This window comes from Aythya fuligula, chromosome 2 (genome assembly GCF_009819795.1).
Source record: "Aythya fuligula isolate bAytFul2 chromosome 2, bAytFul2.pri, whole genome shotgun sequence".
Taxonomy (NCBI): Eukaryota; Metazoa; Chordata; class Aves; order Anseriformes; family Anatidae; genus Aythya; species Aythya fuligula.
Window position 1 is genome coordinate 150,320,181 of NC_045560.1, and position 22,775 is coordinate 150,342,955.

General features: G+C 49.6%; 1 protein-coding gene across 3 annotated transcripts in view; it reads right to left on the reverse strand.

The window, feature by feature from the left end:
• The window catches only part of CYRIB (CYFIP related Rac1 interactor B), a 90,847-nt gene that overhangs the window by 66,137 nt on the left and 1,935 nt on the right, over window positions 1-22,775 (reverse strand). For 2 of the 3 annotated variants that reach the window (XM_032181350.1, XM_032181352.1), the window contains exon 1: window positions 6,319-6,405. The exons of the other annotated variant lie outside the window; for it this stretch is intronic. The gene's annotated coding sequence lies outside the window, so the exon portion shown is untranslated. Of the gene's footprint in view, window positions 1-6,318; window positions 6,406-22,775 lie in introns of those variants that run through there. 3 annotated transcript variants of the gene reach the window in all.

Below are 22,775 nucleotides of genomic sequence, written 5' to 3' on the forward strand. Positions count from 1 at the left end.
TTAAAACAAGGCACACTTTGGACGAGGGATGGGGGGAAAAGCAAAGTGAGATGCATAAACCCCGCAGAAAAACCCTGCTGCAGAGCTCAGGCACGCCAGAGCTCTTTGAAAAGCTGTCAAAAAATTTAAAGAATAGTTACAACATCTGTTCCCAAGCCTCACTTTTGGCAGCTACTGAAGTACTTTGACTGAAATTCTCTCGAAAACCTGACACAATATTAACATCAATATTATGCAACATTATTTGCTCGAAGTATTAAGTCTTCCTCAACAGTGACTTACACCGCCAGCCTCACCTACAGGCAGCTCCCTGCTGGGACACAATCCCACCCCGTGCTGGCTAAGAAGCCTTCCTCACTGGATGGTTTCTCCAGAAACAAGGTCGAGCGTTGCTAGAAGTGGAAACTTCAGAAAAGGTAAGAAAACAATTTAGGATTTGTTAGGATACTCAAAAGCTCCTGTAAGATCATCCTCTGAACTTCTAGCCAGGAGATGCCAGCAGGTCACGGTCTTCTGTCACTGCTGCTAGGTAACAAATTCAGCTCTGAACTCCGAGCTGCAAAGTTAAGCACTGCTAAAGCACTCCAAGTACCCCTTTAGCATGCAAGAGAATTACATCTGCTTGCTTCTTGTTCCCACATGCAGCTGGCCATCTTCTGCAAGAAGCACCCAGAGCAAAAAATTGCTAAACCCTTCTTACGGTTCAGTTGGCTGTTCACCTGACAGATCCACATCCCTTCCCAGAAAGCACACAAACAGGAAATCTAAACCCTAAATCAACTGAATACCGTCCATCACCAGCCCCTGTGCTCTGCCTTGTCCATAAGATCCCCACTTCTGTAAGAGGTCAGCGATTTTATCTTTAAGATGAAGCTTCATGGAGTCTAGTGGTTACATATTTCACTTCCACATGACACCAGTTGCAAGTAACCATATGCCTCAGCACAGAAAAGGTGCAAAGGCAACACCAAGAAGCGAACTGGCTTTTCAGGCTCTTGCCCAGGACACACTTGGGCTGAGAAGTTTCGCTCTCACAGACGCTAAACAGGGAGGTTTTGTTTGTTTGTTTTTAAGAAATAAGAGCCATGAATATATTTCGTAGTCAGACTTACAAGGTTTTTTTTTCAGCCTACCAGTGCCTTTGAACAGACAGCCTAGAATTCATAAAAGCACACTTTTTGCAGTAAAAAAGATTAGCCTGACCTGTACATCGGCAGAAGTTGAAGCACACACCCTGTTGTCCAGCACAGACCCCAAAATCCCCTTCTGCGTGAGGATGTCACCCTCAAGCCTGCCATAAATCCAAAGAATGGGAGAACCAGTAACCTCCCAGTGCCACACCTGGCTGGAAGCAGACTCAATTACATTTGACTTTTGAAGTTCCACGACTGCTAGATCCACTCGTCACACAAACAGGGCTTTCCAGTCAGCTCATTTACAACTCGGGCTCCTAGGAGCTCAGCTCTTACCTTGTACAGCACCTCAGAAGAAGTTACTCACGCTAGCACTGCATTTAATTTAGTCATCCGGTGCTACAGGAGAACCAGAACCGCCTCGTGGCTGAATTTCAGAGGCTTGTGAACCACACCAGTTGAGCACAACTCACTCACGGAGCAGCCTCCTGCTACCGGGGAATGGTTAAGCACGCAGGCTGGAGCCGGCAGGGCTTTTAAAAGATGTATCTAGGGCAGCCTTCTGCCGGGTTTCCTCCTTCCTCGACTGGTTATTGGCGCTGAACTTCTTTTGCCTGGTGGTCACTGATTCAGGCCGAGCCTGCTGATGAGAACCAGCCTTGCAGACAAGCATATGAACTGCCTGCGGGATCAGGCTCTAGGTTTTGGTGTGGGTGGCAGACAGAAGGCCTGTTTTGCAAGGCAGGCTATTTTGGGAACGACAGCCACACCAAACCGAGGGCGCTCAATCCCACAAGCTAAGCTGTCCCAGACCCAATTCCTATTTGCACAGAGCCCACCTGGGAATCCCAAGGGCTGCAGCACCGGGCAGGCACTTGGGAAATAACTCCACAGACCATAGGGCACTTCCACCAAACAGGAGCCTCCCCCTGAAACGTTATCAGAGGAAGTTTTTATATACTTGAAGTTTGGACTTATTTTGTTTCAGAGATGTTTAGTCTCTGATTTTTCCTGCAGGCCCATGAAGACCCCGTGTAAGAAAAAATTCTGGCTTTGGTCAGTCACACACCATGCCCTACATGCAGGGCTGGAACCGTAGGTTAGAGCAAACAAGGCAGACAACGATCTTTCCTCACATACCCAAAATGGTTAAAGAACACTAAGAAAGAAGAAGTCTGGTACCTAAAGGCCTTGTAAAAATTAAGATTTATTTTTTTTTATTTTTGAAACCTGCAGAGCTCCTCAGAAGTACACAACTAACCATGTAGCCAAGACCACAGGACTCAGTCGGGAGCAGATGAAGGCAGCACACCTGATGACAAAGGTTGTAAGAACGAACGTGAGTGTGTGTTACCTCAGGATATCGTCAGCCTTTACCTCCTACCTATGACTCTCTTCGAACCACCCTGAAATTTAAGCTATCAGGAGTGAAAGGCAAATGAGCACACCATTTTGCTTTCACCTTTCAAAACGCTTTGTCTGTGACTAGTTTCGCTGTCTCCACAGTGAAGGTATGCTCTGTGCGTCAGGCTTTCACATGAGAGGGGCCACAAAGCACCATTTCTAAAAAGGAGAATGCAATTAAAACCACAGGAGACGGGGAACACAGAAGGAAGTACTGTAACTAAAAATACCTCCTGCTCTACCTAGTCAATTCTAAAGCTACTCATTGTTTGTTGGTGGTTTCTGCTAAGCTCTGCTGCTCACATAATCGCCGTGCTCAGACCCCCAGTAAGAGCTGGAATTGCAGACGCAGAGCAGCGCCTACACCAGGCAGCTCGTTACTCTCAGCAAATTTCAGACGGTTTGAAACGTTCTGCCAGCTGCAGCAGCCAACTTTTGGCGCTCCAGAGAACATTCCTGAAGCACAGAAGGAGGGAAATTGAGGTGAATTTCGAAAAGACCCGGGGACTGACAGCAATCTGATAAGCCACTTTCTTCGTACGCGTGAAGAGAAAAAGCAGGCTTCTCCTTGATGGGTACTTAGAGGCATTAAATTAGATAATCACAAGAAAATATTAATACTCTTTACATAGATTAACATTACAGGAAGACTTATGATTTATTTATACCTGCTCTTGATACATGCGAATGAATGGGTGTTGAAAAGAAAGGTGCAGACAACTGGTCCTCACTTACAGCTGGAAAATGCTTTGAAATAACCCTTGCCCTGCCTACCTGATGCACCTATCCCAGGTGCCAGCACCTCACACCCCCAACTCCTGACTCCCTGTGGTCCAAACACTGCCTGGTAAGCACAGGAGCGCAGTGCTGACACTCAGGTCTTGGGTAGGTTCAGCATTTGTGTTCGCTTGGGCTTCACACCTCACCTGTAGCATTTTTTCTTGACTACTGATAGTCCATGAGATGCAATCTGACAACACTCGAAGTATTCCAGCTTTGAAGATGTATTTCCATTCATTTTTATGGTAACCCCCATAATATTGGCTTATAATATACTTCAGGGTAGCTAGCAGCACCTTAAGAGGCAGCAGTCATCCTTCTCAACTGAAGCCTGACTACATCAATGACTAGAACAACTCTTGTAATTACAAGAGAACAAGTGTTCAGGAAGGGCAGGCAGAGGTGATAACCTTGATTTACTCTAGCACAGTTGTTTCTTAAAAAGAACAACCAAATCATCCAGCGACTGCTTAGAAAAACAACCTGGCTCCTCACACATAAGCTTTACCTCTGCCTGCTTCTACCACAGGGCACTCCTGACTTCCATCCATGCCCCAGCTGGCAGGGGACAACAAAATGATACTGCAGGCAGCCCAGGCACCTGTGTGCTCCTATGCACAACGTGGGGGGAAAATCCTGTGTTTACATTCACCATGCCTAGGCAGCTACCGAAATCCAGAGCGGCCCTCTCCGTACTCCTGGAGTGTACACATGATGAAGTCAGTTCCTATTACTGTATCACCCAATAATCCAGCAGGCAGCAACACAAACATTCCCCACCTCTCTCTTTATAACATCCAGGTGTCTAGTGAGCACCAGCAGAAGGCTGGAGACAGACACCTCGATTCTCTTCCCCACCTACCTTTCCATGACCTCCTCATTTCAAAATTACTGATTCCGCTAAGAATTATGAGGAGATACACCGTAAAATACTTTCCATATTTTCCTTGATGTAGACGTTACAAGACTCACGCAAAACTCAGGGAAAGGAGCAGAAGAGTTATGTTTGCACGAAGAGAAACAGCTAACATCACGCTTCTGGAGACAGCGAGGCTCCTGCAGGAAAGGTTTCCTAGGAAGAGGCAGAGGATTTCAGAAGACAGCCTCTCCACTCATCAGTCACCTCAGGCGGCCTCAGCTAAACTGCAAACAATGAAGAAAATCTGGAGCACCTGATGACAAAGGGAAGTTATGTAACAGAAGGGATCCAATTCATTCCTCCCTTTCACACAATGGTGAGGCTTCATGACAGGGGTACCCTAAAACCGATCCTGGGATCACTTCTTTCTACAGACCCTATTCTCTGGCACCCAATATATGTAGCCAGGAACCTCACAATCTGACTTCAGTAAAACACTACCTACCTTCCTCCTAAAACCTTGTTTCAGTCATGAAACGCTCTCTCTAGGTCAAACAAAAACCACTCCTATTTCAGGGAAGAGCGGTATTTTATTCACCTGATTTAGGTTTTTACAGTTACCCTTGCCACGCAGAATTGAAAATGTTTTGCAAGCCTAACGAAGTATCTCACTAGAAAAAGGTATTTGTCAGGCAGAAGCTGACAAGTTTAAATACCAGTTCCAACCCTGACAATTGTAACCTCAGGTTAGTGGCTAAATCCCTCTGTCCAGCACCCTTACCAACCAGACCCTATTAGAGAAAACGCTCATTAATTTACAGGTATAATCAGAGTCCATGCAGACAGAACACAATGAATGAAACTACTGGTGTACAAAAGGGAAAAAAAAGTTTGAGTAAAACAAACTTCGCAGTCCATAACAGAAGCGGTAGCAGGGAAGGAGACAGATTACTGTATTAACCGAGATGTTTTGCTGGTTTAAGGATGCACGTACATATTAATGCAAGGCTTGTATTTCCCCATCACCCCGTCAGAAATGCAGGATGACAGATTTTAAACGTCGCTGCGACTCTACCACCACAGCAGAAAGACAGCTGTCACGCCGCCACTGACATTTGGATCCAGGGCTTGCTGATGCAATGGAACAGATAAAAAGGGGAAAAAAAAATAATAAAAAAAAAATAAAACACGTTTCAAGAGCCGTGGTGACTAACAGGCTCTTGATTTCGGCGGCATCCAAGGCATTCCTGGGCAGGAGGCTGCTGTTTATTAATAAACGAGACCTCAAAGTAACAAAACCGGGCTGAGCTGCGTGCGCCCTCGTTCTCGGGCGGCACAGGGCGAAATTCAGCCCCAGCCCGGGTTTGGTTTTTGGTTCAGTCGCTCCTGTAAGTGGCAGCTTGAGGCCACCACCTTGTCACGCCGCTGCAGCGAGAGCCCCAACACCTCGGCCACCCTGAAATGGGGCTGAGCACAGTGGGGGGGCAAATCCCCTCGATTTCTGCATTCCCCCAAAAATTTCCACACCCCCCCTTAATTTCTGTATTCCCACCAATTCCTGCATCCCCTCCCCGATGCCTCCACTCCCCCAGATTTCCGCACCCCCCCCCAAATTTCTGCATCGCCCCCCTTACCCCTGCACCCCCCTCAATTTCCACATCCCTCCCAATCCCTGTGTGCCCCCCCAACTCCCACATCCCCCTAAAAAATTTCCACACGCCCCAAAATTTCCCCATTCTCCCCCAAATCCCTGCACCCCCCCCCCCCCCTTCCCCAACCACCACCCCCAAGATGCCGGCAACACCTTCCCCAGTCCACCCGCTCCCAGCAACGAGCCCCCAATTGGGGGGGGACCCTAAATCCCCCTGGGGACAATCCCACACCGAGAGACCTGGGGGACCCAAACCCCCCGGGGGGACCCCAAATCCTCGGGGGGGACCCCAAATCCCCTGGGGGGACCCCAAATCCCCCCGGGAGCGGGGAAGGAGGCAGCGAGAAGTTGCGGGGGGGCTCCCTGAGGTGGAGCAGCGCTGAGGTAACGGGGTGAGGGCACCAAGGGGGGACCTTCCTCCCTCCCTCCCTCCCTCCTCCTCTTCCTCCCTCCTCCTCCTCCTCCTCCTCCTCCTCCTCCCCGCCACTCACCCAGAGCTTCAGCCGGGAACCGGGAGCCGCTGCCTCCTCCCCTCCCTCCCTCCCTGCGGGCCGGGCCGGAGGCAGCGAGCGGCGGCCGGGAGGAGCGGGAGGAGGAGGAGGAGGAGGAGGAGGAGGAGGAAGGGGAGGGGGGGGGGGGCAGCCGCAGGGGGAGCGCCACGGGGGAGCGGCGGTGCGGGCGGGCGTGCGTTGACCCGGATGTACCGGTGGGGAGGGGGGGGAGCAGCGCGCATCCCGGCAGGTGAGTGCGCAGGCGCGCCCGGCTGCCAGCGCACTGCGCATGCACCTGCTTTGACTCCTTGTGTCTCGGGCACGGGAGGGGGGGGGAATGGAGGCGGGCGGGTGGAGTAGGGGGATGTAGGGGGGTGAGGGTGAAGGGGGTGAAGGGGGTGAAGGGGACGAAGGGGGGGGTGGGGGGAAGCAATGCTTCGGTGCGGGGCTCCAGGCTACCCTGAGGGTCTGCAAAGAGTGTGTGAGGGGGTCTAGGGGAAGTGAGGGTATCCACAGAGGATGGGGGGGTTGTCCTCAGGGCATCTCAGCCAAGCTGTGAGGGCTGCTGTGAGCACAAGAGGTGTGTGGCCATATAGAGCTGTAACGGTTGGGGAAGCCCTCCAAGATTGTCTGCGCCAACCATCACCCCACAACCAATGTTACCACTAAAGCATCTCCTCAAGCATCACGTCCAACCTCTCCTTGAACACCCCCAGGGACGGGGACTCCACCACCTCCCTGGGCAACCCGTCCCAGTGCCTGACTGCTCTTGCTGAGCAGAAATGTCTCCTCATTTCCAGCCTGAACCTCCCCTGGTACAACTTGAGGCCATTCCCTCTAGTCCTATAATATGTGAGCAGAAGCCAACCCCCAGCTCCCCACAGCTTCCTTTCAGGCAGTTGCAGAGAGCAATGAGGTCTCCCCTGAGCCTCCTCTTCCCCACACCAACCACCCCCAGCTCCCTCGCCCGCTCCTCACAGGACTTGTGCCCCAGGACCTTCCCCAGCTTCGTAGCCCTGCTCTGGGCACACTCCAGGGCCTCGATGTCCTTCTGGCACTGAGGGGCCCAAAACTGAACACGGTACTTGAGGTACATACATCCATTTACCCTGCCCCTCCAGGGTCCCATCCTGCCCAAGGAGGTGGCTGCTGAAGGAGAAGGACACCCAAGTTCACCCAAAAATGCCAGGGGTGCAGCACAGCCCTGAAACCTCCTCACACACCTCAAAGTCCAGGTCTTTGTCCTCGTGAGTCGCCACCGCCATTTGTTTTGACATGAGCAGCCTTTGCAGGTGAAGCATTGAGACTTAGCACCCTAAAGCGAAAAGCCACAGACTCAAAAAATATGCGTTGTGCCCCAAGCCAACTGTGTGATTTATTTATTTTTATTTTAAGGCCTGACTCAGGGGTTCTAAACGCTTGCTGTGGGCAAAACTGGGATGGGAAAGGACATAAAGCTCCTTCTTGGTGAAAAGCAGGATTGCTGACTTAAAGGCGTACGTAAATCTCTTTGCAGGTGGGTTGTGTTTTAAGAAGTAAGCAGAAAAAGGGAAAAATTAAATCCTTTGGTGAACTCTGAGCTGCCAGAGCATCCTGAGAAGGAACGTCCCACTACAGCAGTGGCAGGAGTCATCGTGCTCTCCGTTTCCCACAAAATGTAAAAGATATGCAAAATGTGTTAACAAATACAAAAGTGTCCTTTAATGACACTGTTGATTTACTTATGTAATTTCCTCTCCATGTAGACATCTGCATGCAAAAACTAAATTCTGAAGGTTTCACCTTTTCCACACCTCTCTCATAACTCTGGTTTTGGTGTCATTACGCTCTGGGACATGGCACACCCCGAGTTACTTTTACTCCTGGTAGAGACTAATTTGCAAAAGCAGAGGGATAACATCAATATCCTGTTTTGGGGCTTGCTTCTTTTGGAAAATTACATATACACACACAGGAAGACAAAAGTTCTGCTTTTTTTTTTTGCTTTTTTTTTTTTTTTTCCTCTTAACGTTATCAGGAATCTAGACAATTATTTTCAAAACTTTCCCATGAAGTCTCCTCTGACCTTCGCATTGAGTGGCTGAAGAAGCCAAAGGCCAGTTTACATTACGTTTGGTGAGACTTCTCACCTGATGGGTATCAAAAAGCCACCTTGGTGAACACAAAGCAACTGCAGATTTCAAGGCCTTGACTGTGATAATTGGGTGCTGCCGTGTACTCTCCACCAGGAACAGCCCGGAGAATGAGAGGACAGCGGGGCAGGAACACACAGATACAGCCAAGACAAAACAGGTGGCTGGCTCTCCCTGCAGCCTCGCATGCACAGCGTCCAAAGGTAAAGCGTTATCATCGACAAAGGTAATTACTCAAACTGAAAGAGCCATACAAGACACCTGAAAGTCTAACCACGTCAGCTACTTTCTCTTCTGAAGCCAAGCGTCAGTTTGATAACTGTCAAGTAATAGTGAATGCAGAGCTCTCCCTCCCCAGGCCAGTCCGAGAAAGAAGAAAAATAGGAAGTACTTCAGAGATTTACATGTCAGTGTATTTCTCTTCTTTGTGTTTTCACAGCTGTATATATGTTAACTTGAACTGATAAACTTAGGTTTTCTCCTAACTTGGCAAGGGGATTAGCATAGATGATCTTTCAAGGTCTCTTCCAATCCCTAACATTCTGTGATTCTGTGAAGTACAGATTCAATAAACTAATGATTTGAAAGGACTGTGGATAAGATAGGATCCTGGGATATAAAGGAAGCAGTCCGTGAGGATAGTTGAGCACCAAAACTTGCCTGACGAACTAAATTTACACTACACTATAAATTGGGTCCTCAAAGAGCATTCAGGCAATACCAGGGCCGGTAAACCACGCTCCTAATTGTCTGCTGCCTCCACCTAAACAGGGAAAGGGGAGTGCTCAGGCAAGCCTGGGGGGGCTGTTACAGGTTAGTACAGATTGGAGCAAATAGGTGAGATGTCCAAGAAGATATGAAAGAAGATTTTCAGAGAAGAAGCTGATGAGCAGAGTGGCAGAAGACCAGAAGTCCCAGTTCTGCTTGTGTTTGATTCCTGTAGGTGGGTAGGCTAAACTGAAAGTGCCTGACATGACTTTTCACTTCTGCTGCAGTAAGAATTTTTTTGCAACCAGCAGATAAAAAAATCTGCACTGTAGGAGATCGATGCAGCCTCCTTCCTGAGATGCTGGCAGGTCACTACCACATTCTCTCTTCTCTGAAGACATTCAGAGTCTGCTTGCCAGGCAAGGAGAGATCCAGGTCCCACTGAACTGGATTCAAGGGAAGCAGAACCACGCTCCAAGTTTATGCTGGATTCATCACGTGGGTTTAATGCGAGCCTGGGGGCTCTCACCTCTCTTGCACAGAACTTTGTCCTGTTGCGTGGAGCTAAGGAAACAATGCAACCGGCCTCAGAGAAGAATGATTTTTGATGTTCATGACACTGTGAACTGCAAGGAGTTTGGGGAGGGGAAGGCAAAAGAAAGCCTCTCCTACTGAAACTATAAGGAGTTTTACAGTAATATTTACTCTTTAGGGCTCTCCCAAATTTTAACATACCCTCTCATCTTTCAGGAGTACAAGTAAGAGTGCTCAGAACCTGAGCATCACTGATGCTTTAACAGCAGCTGCACACTAAGACATCCACATCCCATGTAATAATTGAAGCATGAAAATTATTGAACAATCTGGAAAATGTTACATGACTTAAAAACCTGCCAATTCTCAATTAGTTCTGACTTCGCTTTTAATTTCTTAATTGCTCCTTCTGAATAGAAAACCATTTAACCAGGTTAGTACTGGGATAAATATATATATATATGTATATATATATATATATATATATAAGGTGATATTTGCCAGTTTGCATGATAAAATTACAGAATGGAAATAGAACATAACTGCTGCTAGGGTCCTAAATGGCTGTTGATTGTTTTGTTAGCAGGAGTAGTGTTGCTGGGTAGGTAAAATTCACCCTTAGGAGAGAAAATGGGTCAGAGCATGTTCACAGAGCAAAGATTATTAAGCTCCAAAAGTACTGTTGGATGTACATGTAGCATATACACGTCCATATGTACCAGTGACAAGAGATGACTTTATTTTAGCTATAGATAGCCAGACAAATTAAGACAGAGAAGCAAAACTGCCCTTGGGTGCCATGCACAGCTACAATACTTCGGCTACTTTTAGGCTTAATGGTAGCCTAGGGGAGAAAGTCAGAAGTAGAAAAGGAAGTCATCTTTTCTCATTTGTACTCAGCAGGGACAACAGCGTGCGTTGTCCACTGACAAGTGCTGTTTGTGTGGCGGGGGGGGGGGTGGGCAGCACTAACTTTTCCATTACGTGGATGAAAATGGTAAGTAAGCAGCCCCTATCCATATCCATACAGAGATTTTAATTTTTAAAGAGACGAGATTTCTCGCAGCAAAATTTCTAGGCTGGAAAACGGCAGCAGCTTTGCAGAGATCTTTTGTTACGCTGCCGTGGTTCATAGCACCTTTCAGCCCGGATAAAGCTCCCATCAGGTTCTGCCCTCCCTCTTCCAGGTTCCTCCACCTTTTCGAGTGCATGCCTGGCAGATGAGGGATTGCAGGAGCAGTCACATTCACACTGCAGTGTCCTTTAGGGCTCTCATTTTGGGTAGCAGAAATCCTCTGATATAAATGCAGCAGTATAAACAGTTGCAACAAAGTGTAGATGATCAACATAAATTTCAGAAAAAGCACAGACAAAACAAAAAGCCAAGGTCGAAGCATTCTGTGCTTACAAGGATGCCTGAAGTGCTTCCAGATACCATAAGAGCAAACAATTACAATGTTTTATACTTGTGTTTTATACTTGTGTGGAGTCAGGCAATGCCATCTCAAACTGCCATCCCTCCCCTCAAAGGTCGTTTTGATACCTAGGTGGCAAATGGGAAGAGCAATGCATTTCAGAAGCTCTTTCTTTTTACCCTAGCAAACCTGGAGAAAGTCCACTGTCTCCTGGTGCTGTGCCCCAGTCACTTCACGTGAGTACCTACATTAGTCACCTCCTCTTCTGCCACTCCAAATCTGAGATTATTTTCGAGTTCTCTCATCTGTTGATGCAATTGCTCCCTGCAAATGATCAGCACAGCCTCTCGGCATGCCTCAGCTGAGAGCCGCGACGCACGCTCTGTTAATGAACAGCTCCTCTAAATCAAATGACGCAGGAGACTTCGGTGTTGGATTGTGATCAAAGATAATAGGGATTTTATACAATAAAGCTCTTTTGTTTTTACATTTTGCTGCCCTCCCTCAGCGGAGCAGCTTACCCGTATGAGACAGGGAAGCAAAAAGAGGAATAAAAAGAAAATGGCAGGTGTTAAGCCTGCATTTGAAAAAAGAAAAAAAAAAAAAGACTGTAGACCAGTAAGCATAAGGGAAGGTGGAAAGAGGAACTGCAGCTTCTATTTTAATCATATTTTCTCTCTACTGGAAAATAGAAAGACAAATTATACTGGTAGACCTGTCAGAGAACAGAGCAGAAGGCAGCCTGAGATGCTAACATCTTCAGGCATCTCATTCAAGTCTGTGATACGCAGAATTTCTTCCCTAACCAATGCATGGATACCAGTGTGCTCAGTACTCTGAACAACCACAACGGCAAAAACGCTGTGGGTAGCAAACAGGTGAACTGGGTGAACTGGGCAGCAAGGGCCCTGCCAAGCACGGGAGATAACCCAGCACGACCAAGGGCAGCGGGTCATGGCAACAGACTGCAGTTCCTCACTTACAGCACTCAGGTGGGAAGAAACACGAAATGCACGGGCTTTTTGTGACCTGTCCAGCACCCAGAGGTCTGCTCCTGGTCGCTCAATGCAGTGGAGAAGCCACGACCACTTCAACAGGTGCTGGGTCATCACCTCTGTGTCTGTGGAAGCACCCGAACGTCACCGCACGGGTTTACTCTGGGGGGCAGCTTCGGTGCCTTGCTGAATCGGGGTGCGTTGGAGAGTGCCAGGCACTTCACCTGACCTCCCGTTAGCCCTCAGTCAAGTCAGTCTGTAAAACCGAGCTAACCACCAGGAGCACCACAGGAAACGAGCACCCTATGTGAGCTGGAAGCTCCCCACCAGCCTCTTTCCCTTTTTTTTTTCACAAAATGTTTCGGGTCAATCAGCAGTGTAATGGTGTTCCAGCTAATGGATGGAATCAATGCTTCAGAGAACAGGGGAGGCAATATTTAAGAGGGCCAGACTGTTTCATTACCCTCTGGAAGGGAAAACAATTTTTGTTTGGTGGATTTCAAGCAAAGGTAATAACGCCACCCTGACGGAAACAAATATTCATCGATTTCGTCGAGAACTCTGCCTACCTCAGGAGCAGGAGGCTGCATGAGGCTGGTATTTTACCTTTGATCTCAGCCTTTGTAGTGATGTAATCATTTTGTTTGGCTGTTTCTGGGTGTTGTTTATCAGCATTTGGTTCATAAGTGGTTTTGGGGCCTCGTCTAGTTGTTACCAAGGGATGCTGTCAAGACGTCAGGAGACCATTTCACTTCGTCTCAGCTGTTCCCTTTGCTGCCGTGGCTGTTACTTTCCTCTGGGGATCGCAGGGGATGCTGAAAACTTCCAGCAGGGAAATCAGTAAGGTAATTAAAGCACCTCAGTGCAGGGCGCTGGAGAGGCAGTCTCAGGGGGGCCAATTTCAAACCCCAGTGTACGAATGCAGCTTCACAGCCCAGGAGTGGCAGCAGGCATTGCTGGGGGAGACTCAAGCAGGGACACGCTAAAGCCACTGGCTGTGTCCCTTGGCTTGGGTCTCCTCCATCGCTGATGGCATGACCGCGAGCCGAGGGTGCTCTGCACCCCACGGGGCTGCAGTGCCACTTTTGAGGCTTTTTCTGTCCTTGTCCCCCTCGTCCATGTTATAAAGACCTGGCTGCTTGTGCCCATCTGAAATGTAGAGTTCAATTTAGCTGATCAAAACCTGGAGTGGTTTTGTAACATCTACTTGAAGAACTGCAAAACAAAACTCATCTCCATTTATGATCTGAGCGATGTTGAGTACAAGGCTGCTGAATAATGAGAGAAAAAGGATTTAGGGTTGGGTTATTGGCTCACCAACTGTTTCACCAACTGGATCAACTGGATCTAAGAAGTCTGGGTAGCCACAACGACAGCAGCAGAGTCCATACTGCTCATAAAAGCAAAAGTCTCTAACGGCGAAGAGGACTTTGCCAGCAGAGGAAATAGAAAGCCAGGACTCCTTCCCATGCGGTAATCTGTGAGGGACAGACTGGGCGCAGATGAAGGCTGCTGTAAAACAAAGCACTGGGGCATGCCCTCCAACACTTCCTCCGCTGAGCAGCAGAAGGGCTGCACACCAGACATCTCCCTCTTCCTTCTTCCTGAGCGTGGACGTGGCACCTTGGGCTGAGCCCAACCCTGAGCGCAGCTGGCCAGCATGCAGTCAGCAAGAAAAGGGGCTAAAGCTGATGCTGCACGTTTCGGTTACTTAAACATACTCCGAGCTTACCTGATTAATGAAAAGCTAATAGTGTTCATGTCCAGATGAAACACCCCACGCATGGGTTGGGAAACATTCTGCTCATACCAAGCAGGACACAGCCCTGCTCAAGGCCGGTGGATTCCCCAAGCCAGAGCTGAGGTGAGGTCTGCTGCTGATCAGAGTGGAGCCTCTACCTGAATGCATCATAAACCTTTTATTTTTCTTTTTTATTTTCAATGGGTGGTCATATCCACCTCGTTATAAAAGATTACCATCTCAGGCAGTGAAAGACCCAAAAAATTGAAAGAAGAAAAATAGTGTTCTCCTGTGAGGTGCTAGGCTGTACCTTGGAAGAGCTTTGCCCACTTTTCTGGCCTTGGACTTCTTGTTAAGCATGAGGAGAAGAAGCCTGGAGGTTTTGCAGCGAGAAAGCTCCAGTGGGAGACAGAGGGTGCACAGACCCAAATCCATAGGGATTCCTTAGTTATCCTTTTCACAAGACTTTTTATTTTTTAATTCTTATTCTCTTCCAGGCAAAAGCAAACAGTATCTGCTTCTTCATGCTTCTGTTATGTGCCCATTCTTATTTTAATCCTAATCACTTCTATGATAAACTTTAAAAGTGTGGGAGGGGTCGATGTAAGCAAACAACGTTGCTCAGAGAAGACCAGCAGAGATGTGAAAGGGTCACGGGAACCACGTGGGAGCAGAGATGAACATAAGGACAATGAGACGATCCTAAGTGTGCGTGCTCCTAAGTGGTTTTAATGGGGTCACTCCTGTCCTGAGGCACAACACGCTGCAGCTCGGCTGGCAGACTCCGGCCCGGAGCTTGTGAAAGGCTTTGCAGATGATTTTAGCATGGAGGGGAGTGTGCTCAAAGAGGCCCCGTGTGTTGCCAGATGGCCAGGAGGGGCACGAGTCCCCTCCAGAAGACTGAACGGCGATCCCGAAAGAAGGCAGAGTAGGGGAGAGCTGTGCACAGAAAGGCGTCTCGCCTGGCTGAGGCTTGGACACAGGTTTCAGAGGAACAAATGGATGGCTTTCAAAAGGCTGCAAAGGGAGGAAGCATTACAATATAGTGGTGGTCACTGAGAAGGAATGGCTGCTAGCTTATTCCGCAAGAAACCTTTTAATTTCTTCAATGCAGGACATTTCAAAACCTTCCTCACCCACCAGAAGTCGAGCTATTCCAGCCAATGCCTCAGCTTTCACTTTTCAGTAGGGGATGTTCTTCTGTTATTGCAGAGAAATAGAGAATATACTGTGAAATTAGGAGTGAAATTACCTACACGGGGTCAGTAACCAACACCTCGGGGCAGCTCAGCCATGTGGCAGCCGAGAACTCTCCTGGTTCAGAGCCTCTGTCACAAACCCTCCTGCAGAAGCCGGCTCCCCCTGCCCTACAGTCCTCGCCGCAACGAGGCGCCGCAGAACTGATCTCCACTCCACTCCATGCAGAGGCTTTATTTCATTCTGAAAGGTGCCGAGGGGAAAACACACACGTGCACCCAAAGCCTTAGGATAAAGATTAAAAAATGGTTACTGTTTTGTTGCCGTTCCTTTGTTCGTTTGTTTGCTTTCTGTAGTCTTTAAAAATGCTTAACACCCTGCTTGGGAGCTGCGTGGTTCACTTTAATGCAGTGTTAACCATTGCAATTCATTAATTGACTTTTATGTTCCCATTAACTGTTGCAATCAATTCCGTCCTGATACTCCACACTTTTATCTCTGCTATGAAGAAGCTCGATTAGCTTTGCTTGGCTCCAAAACAATGCAGTGAACTATCCTCAATTATTAATAATCTGCTTCCCCTCCAATAAAGCTTTTTGGACCTTCACTATGGTCCAATGATATATTTATTTGGCGTGCAAGGATCAGAGCAATCCTGTGCACTCTCTCTGGGAAGGGACCCAAAAATAACTATCTGCTTGATAGCAACCCAAGGGAGCTCCTAAGGGAATGAGAGTATCGTTTCAGGGCAGGTCATCAGTGGCTTAGGGAAATTAGTCAAATCTGTGCCTGGGGAACAGAGGCCTCAGGGTTTGTAAATGTGCGAGAGAACCTTTCCCCTGCCGGTCACCAGTTCAGTCCCAGCTGGTGCAGCATGGCCTGGAAGCTCTGCAGCATCTCATGAACTCCTGGAGTCCCCTGAAACAAGCAGCGGGGTTGCTCACGGGCACGCACTTACACCTTGGAGCCACTCCTGCTACAACCACAGTCTCAGCAGTGACAGACAGACACAGAAACGGAGTGATCCCTGCTGCAAAAAGTGGTAGACTGGCAATGTTTTAGCTGCCAGATGTGGAAAGTGGGCTTCATCCTGGCCGGCAGCACAGCTCTGGATTTACTGGGGGCACTTTTCCCTTCTTGAAAGGAAACAAAACAACGCATTACAAAGCGGTTTGTCTGACCCTTTCCTCACAAACTCCGCCAGAAGGACCCAGAAACCTTGCCAACCCCCTCCTGCAGTGCCCTAGCTCTCGGGAAGGAGCCGATTTCACACCCGGAGGCCGGTGCTGGGAGCCCCAGGACTGCAGGCTGCGCATCCAGCCCCGGCACAGGTCTGCTCGGACAGAGAGGAGACAAATGCTGAGCACTACAACCGCAAACCGCAGCTGTTGATGGGAGCTGGCAAGAGATCAGGGAATGCCGGGAAGCACAGAGGGCCGGCAGCAGAAGGTAGCAAGCCGAGGAAGGCTCTCTGATACTGGAGCTCTTTCGCTCGCTGCTTTTCCATCCTGGCAACTGGTTCCAGTGACGGTGCAAGGGCCCTGGGCCAGCACGGTGCAATTTTACATGGTTATGCCTAGGTTATGTTGGCACTTCCCTGGGTAAACATGTCTCCGTGCAGGCTCAGGTCCACCAAGCTTTGAATAATTTGCAGCTACGCTCTCTGCCGATAGCTGATTCCAGTTGCCTCTGTGTTTTATTTGAGGAGCAGAGCCCTGGGGCTTGCCAGGCACCCTCCTCCCTCCTAACTCAGGACAGGGCTGTGCTGAGCAGTGGGGACAAGCCGTGGAGAAGCCCTGTCTGCCAGCACGGCTGCAAGCAGGACACACGACGGGGCTGCTGGCTCTGTGCAGGGACCCATAAAGCTGGAACTGGGCGTAGGGGCTGCTGCGAGACCTCAGCCGTACCCTGGTGCTCCTGTTCCTTCACGCCCTTTTGAGTGGAAGCTTGTCAGGGCTCTCTTCATGCACTCCTAGGGTTTAAACCGTGCTCACATTCAGGCAGGGGCTTCAGGATAGTGCAGTACTATGAATGGCAAAGAGCACAAAAGCTTCCATGTGCAGAAAAGACAAAAGATAACAATAAGGCAAGGCTTCCTGTAACGCTCACCCTCTTCTGTTACCAGGATGTGCAAATCTAGCTCTTCCAGTCCATTATGATCAGCTAGCTTACACTCAGTGGCAGGTGAAATGTCACACCTCGGGGTTCATTTTCACTGCAGTAGGCAGAGAATTTGTCCTTTAAACACCCTTAGTATTAATGGGAAACTGAGCCAGCAATTTAAACTCCAAGAGACACAAACGTCTCATGGGGGACCCTTTGCAAACGCATTGACATCTTGATTCACAAAATGAGACACTTTTAAAAACAAATGCAAATTCGTTTCATTCAGGATCTGAGGTCAGATGGGTGCTGGAAGAGAAATGTGCCCGGAATGTTCAGTGCATTTGTCAAATATCTTCTAATCCCTGTATACTCAAGGGATTGAAGTGACATCAGGGAAAGGAAGGGCAGTTTTCCAGTTCTCTGCATTATCCGGTACCTCTTCAGACGGGGCTGGGACATAAATTCACCTAGTTCACTGGCAGTAATGGTGCTGAGGGCAAAAGGAGGCTTTGGGATAAGGAACCAAGTTTCAGTGACCTCAAAATTATGTATTTTGCAGTCTCGGATATGCTCGGATACAGCCTGCCATTGCCTGTGTTTCGTGTGGGAAGTGGGATGCTCCAACCGGGTACGTGGGGGCAGGCACGAGGCTCCTTTTCCTCCACATGGTGGGGAGAGAAAAGGGAACCCACTGCCTGCGGTGTCTCCTCTGGCAGAGCCTTGCTTGGTGGCTTCACAGTGGGGTTTGCAGGACCAGGGATGTAAGCATCCCTGCAGCACAAAGCCAGCTGCCTCCCAGGGGAGCACAGGGGCTCCGATTTTGCCCACCAGAAACCAGTGGAGGAGGAGGAGAAGTGCTTGGGAAGTTCCTCTCTGAGGTCTCCCCAAGGAGCCCCTGCCCCTTCCCTTCCCGCAGGGGGCTGCGCTGCCGGGAGCCGCTGCTCAGAGGAAGTTGCACGACTTTGGGCCCTGACTGAGAGCAATACTTTCTTCCCAGACACGCGGACGGCAGCGAAGAGGAAGAGGAAAAGCCCCACGCAATATGCAAATGGCCTCCTGCAGCTCGACGAAAACATCTGCCCAGGAACACCTCTGAGGCGCAGGCCCCGATTGCTGCCTCCAACTGGCTCATTTCTGCAGGAGAAGCATATACGGGTCCTGCAGCACCTCCGCGAGCCCCCCGCAGAAGCAGGGGGCAGCCTCCTCGCCCCAAGCAGCAGGACCCCAATAAGAGCGCACCCACCGATTGCTTCGCACAGCAAGAGATTTATTTAAAAGAAAAAAGACAGATCAAACAGAACCTCAACAAGCTAAAAAGACCGTTTTTTGCATGCACAGCAAATCGAAGTCCTAGGCATAATCACCCCTCGAAGGCATAAAGGTATTTTAGAGGTATGACGATTCCTGCGACAGCCCAGGATACAGCCCTGGGTAAGAGCAGCCCTAAAACAGGCATGACTGAACCAGAAGCCAATTTTGCTGATAAAAGCAATGCCAGTAACACCTATAAGTAGGGCATCTGACCAGCTGTGGGCGCAGGAAGTCCTGGTGGAAACTTTGCAAGGTGAGAGGGGCAGGAGGCCAAGTTTACAGCCGGATCCCTTAGCCTTGCACTGCTTCTCCAGGCAGCTCGGCAGTTCATCTGCTCTGGGTAATGCCAGCCCTTGGAGTAAACTTGTCAAAGCTGTGCTAAGGCAATGTTTAGTGTTGATTTCCAAGCACCCTCCAGCCCCTCTGAACATACTAAGGGTTGGGGAATATCCACGCCTGGCAGTGAGGGCACTCGCTGCCTGCTTGCAGGTCTGCACCCAGCCTGGATCCAGCCCCTGAACCCCATCTCTGGGATTTGGATGATTTTAAACCCTACCTGCAGCTCTCCTGACTCTAGGTATCAAAATCTCCCCTCATCAAGCACATACGCAGCCCACAAATATACACACAGAGCCATATGTCACCTCCACCAGCAGGACCAGACAGTTTCACCACCACAACTCCCTCCCCAGCAGCTCCCGGTCCCTTTCTTCTTAACATTTTCCCTTCCACCAGGAAGCTCCCACCTTTCCCACCAGTCCATTGCCCACTGACTCGTTCTCATAAAACCATTTGCATGGCTCATGCTGCAGGTGAAAACAACGGCGGGGTGCAAAGTGAAAGCTGGACCTGCTAGGAACCGAGCAGACTGAGTCATTCTTGTAATAGGAATTATTTCGGCAACTGGTTTCTGCTGAAGCCCATTAATAGCAACGCCATCACAGTGGAGGAAAGCAAACCATAGCTGGGGAGAGGAAACAAGAACAAGTGTCTGAGGAGCACTTCTCCCTCCCAGGAAATGGGAGGTAGAACCAGGCCACACCTGGGCTCTGATGACAAGTGACCCCGGTGCAGGACACCCAAAGTTTCATCCATAGCAGCCAAGGAAAGAAATTAAAGGTAAAAACGTGGGGCACTGCTGACATGTCACAGCACTGAAAGTAGCACTGGGACCAGCAAAATATTAGCAGGTTTGGGGCAGCTCTCCCCTAACTCCTGACGACAATTTGCAGAGAGGAGAAGCCGCAAGGACAGGAGTGGGACGAGGCAAAGGAAGTGCGAGCTGCAGACCTCTGCTCGCCTTCCTTGGCAGTCAGCTGAATATTAATTCCCTGTCGGTTTGCGTAGCCACAGATAGGCCTGTTCTTTTTTAATTTTAGCCCTTGCCTAATTTAAAACTACAGGCATGCTATTTTCATGGGCTTCTTTTTTTTCTCTTTTTGACGGGCTGTAAGCCGCCAGATGCACCCCACAGGGTTGAGTAATTGGTCTTGTCCCAGGGGAGGTGGCAACCCTTAGTGAGAAATGAGGAAATAGAAAAAATTACCCATAGAAAAAACTGTCCCCACAGGCAGGGACAGCAAGCAGCACCCAGCCCGGTCACACACGGCCATCCTCCCTCTCCCACCCTCGTCCCCTCCAGCCATACACTCACCCTGCTTCCCATCGCTTGCCCTGGCTCCTCTTGTCCCTATGTGCCAGTGTCACTTGTCTAACACAGAAGTGCTCTTCGTGTTTGCAGGGAGCCTCCTGCATGCTGGTTTGTGCCCAGTGCCTCCTGTCCTGGCACTGGGCATCACTGGAAAGCGCCTGGCTCTGTCATTGTGCCCTCCCTTCAAGTATTTGTACACATTCATGAGATCCCCCTGAGCCTCTCCTCACAGGAAAAGGGCCCACCATCCCTTCAGCACCCTGGTGGCCTCCATCAGACTCTTCCCAGTATGCCCAGCTCCCTCTTAAAAATCACAGAATCATTAAAGTTGGGAAAGCTCTCCAAGATCACCTGCTCCAACCACCCCCTACCACCAATATCACCACTAAACCATGTCCCCAAGCACCACATCCAACCTCTCCTTGAACACTCCCAGGAACGGGGATTCCACCACCTCCCTGGGCAACCCGTCCCAGTGCCTGACTGCTCTTGCTGAGCAGAAATGTCTCCTCATTTCCAGCCTGAACCTCCCCTGGCACAACTCGAGGCCATTCCCTCTGGTCCTATCACTGGTTACCTGTGAGCAGAGGCCGACCCCCAGCTCCCCACAGCTTCCTTTCAGGCAGTTGCAGAGAGCAATGAGGTCTCCCCTGAGCCTCCTCTTCTCCACACCAACCACCCCCAGCTCCCTCAGCTGCTCCTCACAGGACTTGTGCCCCAGGCCCTTCCCCAGCTTCGTAGCCCTGCTCTGGGCCTCAACGTCCTCCTTGTAGTGAGGGGCCCAAAGCTGAACACAGCACTGTACTGGGACACTCAGAACAAGCCACAGCCCTCCAGCTCCAACCCCACCAGCACTGAGAAGAAGGGAGAAGATCCCCTGGACATATCCAGATGCCTGTCCCCTGCCTCTGCTGCAACACTCGCCCGCAGTGAGGCGCCGACCCCCCGACCAGGCGGGGATCCTGCCCACAGCACGTGAGGCGCTGCTGGCTGCTACTGAGAGGAAGCGAGTGGGTGGAGGGAAAAGCCCAAAGCGAGCAAAAATCAACAAACAGCACGCAGAGACACGAGCACAGAGTGCCCGGCAGGGTTACAAGGACCCCGAGTTTACAAAATGCTACACAAATATGTGCAGGCCACGCAAACGTGTGCCTGAGGTGTGCAAGGAACCGGGAGGCCCTCAAAGCCCGAAGGGACCAACAGTGTCTCGCTGGGCAAGGGCACAAGTCCGAGCAGTTATTAATAGGCTGCACACCCCGGCATATTTTAATTGAGTACTTTCAAGAAAAGCACTTTAAAGATAATATTTTTTAAAAAAGAGGAACTGTTATTTCTAAAACAGGCACACAGGAAGCCCAGCTCTGCTGTCAGTTTTTGATAGAGCCGTAGTTCCTCAGTGAAGATTTCTCCCTGAGTTTCTCAGTGAAGATTTTTTGCAGCCGTGCCCAGACCTAGGAACACCACCTCCAGTTATCGGCCTCTTACTTGCACATTCCCAAGCTGTAAAACTTTCCTTCCTTATCAGCTCTCGTGGAGCAAGATTGGCAGTGCTGTAGGTTCAGTAAGACACCATAGAAGATGGTAGAAGAGTAATGAAAGAGGTCGGAGCTCTGGCTGTGAATTATTCCCCAAATTTGGCAGCAAAGGAGGATTTCAAACGTACACGCTCAGCCCGGCGTGGCTGCCTCCGAGGCCGCTTGGCGGAGAGCTCTTGGAAAGCGGGCAGCGTGTCTGCTCCGCCGGTTACAGTGATCGCTGCTGACAGGTCCTTCATGGTATCACAACAAATTAGGTCACAGATTAGATTTTCATAGTGCAGATTGCATCTACTGCCCGTGATTTTTTCCCTCAAATAGCGAGGGTTGTGGCCAAGAGGCCTGGGCTCAAGACTGGCAGCAAGGCAGATGTGTGGGGTGGGAGTCCTAATTCTGGCTGAGACAGAGGCTGTCCTAGGCAGGCTCAGATAAATGTCCTCATTTGCTGCTGCAGTTGGAAGGCCTGATAGTCTTCCCTTTCTACCCAGGAAGCCTTTGAGAAAACAAGAAGAGCTTGTTTGCTAGATACCCTGGAGTAGGTCTCACAGCATTTCTGCAAAGCAGATATCAAAAGCAGCATTTATTTTTTTAGATTGCATTTCTGGGTGATAGAAAAGCATCTCATATCATGTAAAAAACCTGCTGGGAACGGAAACCAGAGCTGTACATCAGACTTGTCCCACCTAATTCCACAAGGTCACACATATACTCAATTTGAGCATCTCCAATGCAGGAAGGTTTTAAGGAAATAAACTCACGTGTGCAGCATTCAGAAAAACAAGCAAACAACCAAACAAAAAACCCACAGAACTCTGGGGGGAAGAGTTTTAAAACCACACCCAGCAGGGACAGCAATACAGCTCAGAAAGCAAAAGAAAATCCACGCTACATCAAGATCCACATAAAGCAGCGCAGAACGAAGGTTTTGAACAGCTGGGCAATTGCAGACGCCATGCAAGGCGCTCTCTATCCATCACGAAACACAGCCTGGCTGCAGATGGGAAATCCCCGCTCCAACAACTGTATTGCAGGAGCCTGGAGCTCTGCAGGCTGCTCCGAGGCCATCTCCTCGCCCAGGGGCACGCTCCTGCAGGGGAAAGCTCCTGGTGGGACCGTGCAGCTCTGCATGACA